The sequence below is a fragment of the Bos indicus genome, chromosome 1, assembly GCF_029378745.1.
Source record: "Bos indicus isolate NIAB-ARS_2022 breed Sahiwal x Tharparkar chromosome 1, NIAB-ARS_B.indTharparkar_mat_pri_1.0, whole genome shotgun sequence".
Taxonomy (NCBI): Eukaryota; Metazoa; Chordata; class Mammalia; order Artiodactyla; family Bovidae; genus Bos; species Bos indicus.
The window spans coordinates 29,803,894-29,813,010 of NC_091760.1; the positions used below are offsets into that span (position 1 = coordinate 29,803,894).

Consider the following 9,117-nt stretch of genomic DNA (forward strand, 5'->3'; position numbering starts at 1 on the left):
GGGACAGGAATAGTCTTCCCCATACCTTCCTGTAGTTGCAGCTTGAAGATCCTGAAATTTAACACACAAACCAAACACTTCCAGTCCAGCATTCTGAATACAGTATTGCTCCAGGAGTGTTAAGTAAGAAATGCACTGAGCTGACTTATTCTGAAGGAATTTACTATCTAAAAGTATTCCCATTCCTATTTCTTCTTGAAGAATTTACTTTCCAAAAGGACTGTTGTTGTTCAGTCATTAAGTTGTGTCCAGCTCTTTGCGACCCCACAAACAGCAGCACACCAGACTTGCCTGTCCTTCACTATCTCCCTGAGTTTGCTCACGCTCATGTACATTGAGTCAGTGATGCCATCCAACCATCTCATCCTCTGTCATCCCCTTCTCATCCTGCCCTCAATCTTTCCCAGCATGAGGGTCCTTTCTGATGAGTTGGCTCTTCGCATCAGGTAGCCAAAGTATTGCAGCTTCAGCTTCAGCATGGACAAGCATAAAGGCAAATGTATTTTTTTTTTTAATAAATTGCCCTGGTCAGCTGTTTTTGTAAGTCAAACTTACTCTTGAACCAGGATATTTCTAGCATCCAATGGGTATACAGTCAGAAGTTCCAATACAATTCAGTCTAATATTAAAAGTTCAGTATATATAGGTGCTCTGGGGAAAACTAATAATTTAAATAAAACTAATAATTTAAATAAATGGGACACATCATCCTCAACTAAGTCAACCTTCTGCATCAACAGGATGTGGGACCTGCAGATACCAAGGAATGATTTGCACTATGTCATTTTACATAAGGGACTTGAGCAGCTGTGGATTTTGGTATCAAGTATGGGGTCCTGGAACCAATACCCTGTGAATACTGAGGGATGACTGCACCAAGTTTAAAAGCATCAATCAATCCCCAGCAACTGATGCTTTAAATGTATGATCCTTTCTCATCTCCTCTTGAATTCTATTTTGCAGATGAAGAAACTGATACACAATGACTCTTAATTACCCCAGGAAGCAGTGCCAGGAGGCCAGCGTTCTAGTAGAGCTATATTTTCGACTCAATCTTAGGTGGAAATCAAAGGACAACTGATGAGATACATAAAATAATCTAATCACAAAATCTAATCACAGAGAAGAAAAGATTACCCAAACATTAGTCCATTACTAAGACAGAATACAGAAAAATAATCTAATAAGTAGCTTCTAAATCTGCTAGTGGAAAACAAAATAGAAATGAAGTAGTTGAAGTTCTCTATGAAGGTACATACATAGGCTGAATGTGTAAAGGGGTTATTATTATATTCATATACAAATTTTACCTTGAGACATTGTCATCTTTGCTGCTTCCTCACTTAAATGAAGATAGTTAAATTATTTAATTTCCCCTAAATTGAAATGAAGTTCATAGAAGGAATACATTTTTGAAATTAAAATCTACGATAAAGAAGAAATTTTATAGAGCTTCCATATATTTGCCATCATTTTAGATTACAAAACTGAATTGGCTGAAGACTTGGAAAAAATACACTCCAGGGAGCCACTCAGTATTGGTAAAAGAAACATACTCTGTTTAATGTTTGTTGTTGTCAATTTCGTCACTTGTTTCTAAAACACTATGATCAAGCTCTTGGAAATCTAGGCTCCTCGATTTCTTTCATGGATTCTATGGGACTACAGAATAATTTAAAGTTTTCATCTGAGTTAAGGATCTTTACTTCTGTAGTTCATCAACCTCATCTGTCACGTACATGTCACTGAAATGAGAAAAACCTTAGAAGGCAGGAAAAAATTAAAAACAAATTAATGTGGGAAGATGATATAAATCAAGTGGTGAAGCCAAGAGTGAATTATCAAAAGATCTTTCATCAGGAGTGAATACATTTTCCTTTCTCAAGAGGAACCCATTATGTGTTTTTGTTTGCACTATTATACATCAAGGGGCATATTAAAGAAATAGATTTATTAGGATTTAGAATGTGTTTTACTCTGATAGGAAAGAATAGCAGTCCTTCAAATTTAATTTGAAAAGGCTTAAACCATGAAAGTCTACATAGGCCTGGTAAGTAATGAATGCTATGAAAAACAAATATTATTTTTAACTTTTAAAACACATAACAAATCCTCTCCCATGAGAAAAAAAAAATACCAAAACAATACCAAGTTAGAATAAGCATTATTTATTCTATCTAAAATCCTCAGAATTTATTCAGTCAACTATGACAGTTTGAGGTTTTTATGGCAAATCATGTTCTGTTTACTGAGAAGGAAAAGAAACAATTAAATCAAGGGCTGCTCATGTTTTCTAAGCTTGTTTTTCTTCTGAGTTAAATTGATTGGCTTTACCAATCGGTTTTAAAAGACATCTATATAAAACAAGAGATTTCAATAAGGAGTTTGAGATTGCCAAGCAATTTGAGAGAACATCAAAGGTAGGCAGAAATTCAGAGATAAAGAAAAATTAGCTTTTCTATGGTTAACCTACCTATAACTTGCCCAATCATCACACTTGTTAATTAAAGAAACATAAATAGCCATATTGGAATCTGTGTATGTGTGTATGTAAGAGAGAGAGACAGACCCAAAGAGATTAGTAGTGAGAAGAAATATCAAAGCATTGAATTTGGCCTAAGAACAGATTGGAGGGAGTGACTATTGCAGTTGGAGAGGTGAACTATTATTGCAACACAGAGAATGCTCTGGACAAGAGATCTGCTAGTGTCTCAACAGTTAAGCAGGAAAAGGCTTTTCTTTTCTAGGGAGAAGTCAACAAGGCTAGAGAGAACCAGGTATGGGAAAGTAGGATGAAGGATGACCTGATGAGACAACAGATCAAAGAGTGGTTTACTGTGAAGCCCCCTACTCTTGACAGGGGCTCTTTAGGAGAGTTAGGATTCTGGCTTAGGATGAAGGAGGTCAAAATTCAGGGACCTGGGGAAAGGAGAGAAAATTAAGTTTGAGTGTTCTGATTGATTAGCAGGAATAGGCAGTTCAGCAAATCACTTATGAGGCAAAGAATGGACATTTGGAGAGTCTATGTCTGACTTGTCATAGGTATATAAGGACACATCTGTGAGTTGTATCTAAATCATATGGGGTAGGGTGGCTTCTGCAGTATGCTGTTTGCTGGAACACAAGAGTAGGGGGATTTCTTTAACCTTTGCTATTTCCTAGGATCAAATGTATGTAAAGTGCATTTGTGCTCAGTCATGTCCAACTCTGTGACCCCAGGAACTGTAGCTCCTCTGTCCGTGGGATTATCCAGGCTACAATACTGGAGTAGTTTGCCATTTCCTACTCCAGGGGAATTTTCTCGACCCAGGGATAGAACCTGTGTCTCTTGTGTCTCCTGGATTGTCAGGTAGATTCTTTATCATTGTGCCATCTAAAGGTCCAGGGCAAAAGTCAACAGTCTTACTGTTTTAATGTGACTCCCAGCTCTGAGCCTTTCTTCTTCCTTTTGACCAAAAAAAAAATGTCGTCCCTTATCCTCTCCTGCTACAAAGATCCTGGAAGAACCAGTTTGCTGTCTCACATGCTAGGGCAGGAGAGGGGAAGGAAGAATGATGTTGGAAAATCTTTAAAGAAGCTCTTGGACAATAACATGTGAGCTGAGGATGGCCTCCTAAAATGATCACGGTCCTTTCAACAAGATAAAAAGCACCTAGAAGGGACATGGTATTTCATCAAATCCCTTCAGTGACCTGGGAGAGTCTTGACTGGAGTGTGCAGTTTGTTACCAGAGCTCTGAGCATGGGAAGTACTATGTGTAGTCTCTGGGCAGATGCAGCCTGCAGAACTGCAGCATACAAGGAGTTAAGAGAGTTTAAAGCTTTCAATAAGTCATCAGGCACATATTGGCGACTGGGTCTGGCTTGAACAAGAACAAAAAGGTCACCTCTGACAGAAGATCTCATCAGGGTGAAAGTATAGACCAGTGACTTTATTATGCCCCAGAGGCTCAGAGTCAGGAGGTATGTGAAATAAAGCAGGTGGAGATTTTTTTCCATCCTGGGAAATAGATGCTGCATAAACTTGAATAAAGTTCATAAACCTTTGAATTCCTGAGTCTTATTTTCTTAATCAAGAACACTACTTACCACTTTGATGACTTTTAAGTTTATCTCAAGAATTCATAGGCTGATAAGAGCTTGAGAAAAAAGTATTGTTTTTATACATATACAGTATGCATTGTTTTATACATTCTACCACTATTAAAAGCAATGAAATGCACCATAAATTATGTCATTAATTCCATAAGGCTGAAAGGAAATTAGTTCTGCTCATAAGTAACAAAATGCTGATAGTTCTTATTTGATTTCACCATTTTGGAGCATTTAGAACTTTTATCACTATTGTGATAAATTAAAAGTGGGAATGTAGTCTGTGTTTTCTCTAATTTTGGTAATAATGCCATTTCTGACAAACTTTGTCTCTGTCATCAAAGTAATATGATTTGCTTCTTAATTACATTTCTGGATGAAGGTAAAATAACAAAGAACCACACCAATGAATTCATCTCCTTTTAATATATCTTACAGTGAGCTTTAGTTAATGTTGAAGAGATGGAAAGAGGTGCAGGAAACCAGATTAGATTCTCCCTTTCTTTGACCTGTCCTAGTTTACAGAATGTTATTATTCTGCATTCCATATATTAAATATAATTACATTTTAGTGTCATCTCTATTTCTCACAATGTTGAAGTGTTCATTGTAGCTTACCAAAAAGCCTTAAATACGGGTGTATGAGAAGCCAAAATGAACAAAATGATTCCAATCCTGTTTTCTGTATCTCATTATCAAGGCTTTATTTAACCACTCTCCTAGAAGAGGGGCAGCTGCACTTAAATTATACCATCACCTAATGGAGACCACCTAGAGAGACTCCAAAAGTCGTTTGCACAATAATTTTTAGAGGCTTTTCATCACCCTTTATTCAGCAACATCCACAATACCTATCTTAGCATTTGGTGGATGATTCTGAATCTGAAGCACCGTTTTCTCTCCTAATCATCACACTCCATGGTTCACGTAAGCTCTGTCAGCCTCGTTTCTGTGGTCTCTGAAAGCAATCCCCTCTTTGTACTACTTCCAGCATAGATTCAAGCCACGAGTAACAGTGGCTAGAAAAAGCCCTTCTTCTTCCTCCTCACCCACAACAAGGAAGAACCAGCTGAGGACAATATTGTAGAGCAGGCTGACCTCAGCTGACACTCCAAAAACGTTTACTTAGCACTGCCCTAAATGTGAGTAGAAATAAAGGTAAATAAATACAGGGCCGAAGCCCTGCAGAATCTGGCAGGGTATTCATGCACCCGGGAAGATTCTGAGAAGTTTATTCACACTGAACTGTTATTAGCTGACAAGTGTTAGTTCCATCAGGTGCTATTGCATCAGGTTCCTTAGCAACCCGGTTCCTCCTTCCTTGGTTGGGTGGTAACAGCGGGAGAGGCTGGTGACTCGGGATTGTTGTGTGGGAACAGCTTCTCAGGGAATCTGTCAGAGAATTATAAAGTTGCTCAACAGAGGCTCCAGAGAACAGGCTGTCATCCTATTTCATCCTGGACCTTTTACAGAATGGGCTCCCTGAAATGTCCCTGAACAGATTCTCTGCCAAGCAAGAGGGCAAGTGTGCGGAGCTGACCTTGGAGCCAGAAGTCTCAAGAGACTCATTTTCTCATTAAGGATTTTATTCCCTTTAAAAGCACCATAATGTAGCTTGAAAAACTACTTTCCTTTAAGAGCTTGTCTCACAGCCTGATGTACTTTACGGGGTAATGGCCACAGAATTTAGGTTCAACTGGCAGTAATCCTAAAGGGCACCATATCAAGTGTTCAGAACATCAGGAATTTTAGGCTAGGAATAAAGTGGCCTCCTGAGTGAATTTCACATTTCACTGAGTGGATAGAGGAGATGTATACTGAAAAAAAAGGTTTTGGAAAGGAAAAAGTCTAGACAGACTTTTAATAGAAGATAACTGTATTTCTATCTATGGATAGATAGAAATATATATATAAATACATAGATATAAGATAAAACAATAGATAAGATAGGATATATAATCTATATAGATATTAAATATCTATATATAAAATACATAGATATATTTTTATTATCTATATGTCCTATAATACCATCTGTATGTATATATAAGTGTACATACATAATTTCTTGTATTCAATCTGTGGTTATTTAACAGTAAAAAATGAAAACCAGGGGCCAACCTACTTACAGAAAAATTCATAGAATATTCCTTTAGTTTGGTCTATAATCATAAAATAGTAACCTTTTTAAAAAATGAAAACTAAAGTCCAGACTACTTATAGAAATTTAGCTGAAAAAAATTCTGATGACCTCTTTTATCACTTATGCAGGTCACTGAATATGCTTAGGTTTAAATCTATGAGGACTGTCCTACAGGTTAAGACCTTGGCCAGTTAGCTTGGAACAAGGCTTCTTTCATCTGTGAACAGACCGATTCAATAAACTGTTGTTAGCAGTGAATGATGCCATATGTTCCTTTACCCTAGTCCCAAGGTGTCATTTATATAAGTAAGGAAGAAAACAGGAGCATGTGGTTTTCTATAGTTTGTATATTTTGTAATTTGTCATGAAATTTTTCACATACTTGCTACCATGTAATATCCAATAGAAGACAGAAGATGCCCACCTCTCAGTGGCTTAAATAGAAGACAAAGCGTTACAACTGGCTGTTGACATAGCCTGTCATCTCAAATATAAGAGTGAGATAGACCATCTCAGGAGCAGAGACCAGATGTGCTGGAGGAACTTGAGGAAGGATGAACCACTCTGTCTTGAAGAGGGCTAGAATGGGATTGCACTTCCCTCATGGCTCAGATGGTAAAGAATCTGCCTGCAATGCAGAAGGTCCAAATTCTATCCCTGGGTAGGGAAGATCAGCTGGAGAAGGGAGTGGCAACCCACTCCAGTATTCTTGCCTGGAGAAGCCCACAGACTGAGGAGCCTGGCAGGCTACGGTCCATGGGGTTGCAAAGAGGTGGACAGGACGGAGCAACTAACACTTACACTTTCTTTCATGATGGGATTAGCAGCCATTTCCAGTTCTGCCAGGAGCCATTACCACCTCAGGATTAGAATCTAATGTACCACATGGTGACTATAGTTGGTGACACTGTATTGTATAATTAAAACTTGCTAAGAAAGTAGAACTTAAACGTTTTCATAAAAAAGTAAATATGTGAGGTGATGAATATGCTAATTTGGTGGGAATATGCTAATTTAATACTTCTGTATACATATATCAAATCATCACATTGTATACTTTGTATATGTATTACAATTTTGTCAATTACACAACAAAAATTAAAAAAAATAAACCAATGAGGTCCATATCTGATTATTAAATTTATCTGGAGGAGAAAATTTTTTCAATTTTGTTAGAAAAAAATCTTTTGGCATCTCTCTCCTCAAGTTCCAAAGCGTTCACTCAATCTTTTTTAAAAAAAAAAAAAGTATTAACTAATTAAACAGTCTGATGAAAAGGAAAGGGATCTGACCTCAATCAAGTAGCTCATTATGACATATGACAATAACGTGTCAGAATAAACAGCATGTGGTAGACACTCAATAAATGTTTTGACTGAGTAGTAATATTAGTAATTGTAAAAAGTAGATAATGTCTGAGGAGCTTACTATGTACAAAGTGAAATTGTTAGTCACTCAGTCATGTCTGACTGTGACCCCATGGACTGTAGCCTGCCAAGCTTCTCTGTCCATGGGGATTCTTCAGGCAAGAATACTGGAGTGGGTAGCCATTTCCTTCTCCAGGGGATCTGCCTGATCAGGGACTGAACTCGGGTCTCCTGCATTGCAGGCAGATTCTTCACTATCTGAACCACTAGGGAAGTTCCTGTTATGTACTAAACACCAAGCTAAACACTATATTCAGGCAATTCCAGCTGAAACACATTTTTCACAACTCATTTGACAGCAATACCTGACCTAACTTAAAGTCATTTGATGGCAAAACTTCATCTGAACAACTATGTGACTATTTCTAGTCTTTTTTAATTCAATTTAGTGTGAGTATCTGTGTACTTTCCTGTAGAATAATTAATATGTTTGACTCTACTGCTCAAACTCTGTCATGGGGTATTATGTGATATATAGACTCTATTTAACCTTTCTTTAAAAAATAAAAATGGGGGGCGTGGTGAGGAGAGAGAGCTGGGTCTTGACAGTACTGTCCATCTGCCTGAGTGCCCTGGTCATGGCCACAGGGGCCGAGGGCAAACGGAAGCTGCAGATTGGAGTCAAGAAATGGGTAGACCACTGTCCCATCAAATCGCAGAAAGGGGACTTCCTGCAGCTGCACTACACGGGGAAGCTAGAAGATGGAACAGAGTTTGACAGCAGCCTGCCCCAGAACCAGCCCTTTGTCTTCTCCTTGGGCACAGGCCAGGTCACCGAGGGCTGGGACCAGGGGCTGCTAGAGATGTGTGAGGGGGAAAAGCAGAAGCTGGTGATTCCATCAGAGCTGGGGTATGGAGAGCAGGGAGCTTCCCCAAAGATTCCAGGTGGTGCAACCTTGGTGTTCGAGGTGGAGCTGCTCAAAATCAAGCGACATTCAGAACTGTAGCCAAACTGGAGAGGGGTGGTGGAGAGGCCCCCATCAGGGACCAGACTGTCTAAAGAAAGAAAAAAAACCCTTAAACTTCCCCTCCCCCCAAAAAAAGAAAAAAAAAGAAAAGAAAAATCTCTTAATTCTAGGGTACTTCCTGTCTTGTGGATTTTAGACAAGGGTTGTAGACACTAAGTCCTTCCAATAGCATTTGACTGAGTGTTACTATTTCATCTATTTTATGATTGGGAAACCAAAGCACAGAGAGGTTAAGTAGCTTTTCTAAGGTCACACAGCTGGTGATGACTGGAGTTAGGACCTGAATTTAGGCAGTTTGTCATCAAGACCTATGATATCTACCCACTGTTTTGTGCTACTTCTTATATGGATAATGACACATAATAGAGAATCAAGTTTCATGGTAGGATAATGGAATGCCTATGCATAACCTATAAGAAACTATTTTATAAACAAGCAGAAATGCTTTGTGTTTCATTTTGGACAACTAGTCTAATGCATTCACCAAG

At 38.4% G+C, this 9,117-nt stretch overlaps 1 pseudogene; it reads left to right on the plus strand.

The window, feature by feature from the left end:
• The first annotated feature begins 8,199 nt into the window (after positions 1-8,199).
• Positions 8,200-8,675, plus strand: LOC109562206 (peptidyl-prolyl cis-trans isomerase FKBP2 pseudogene; annotated as a pseudogene).
• Positions 8,676-9,117: the final 442 nt, after the last annotated feature.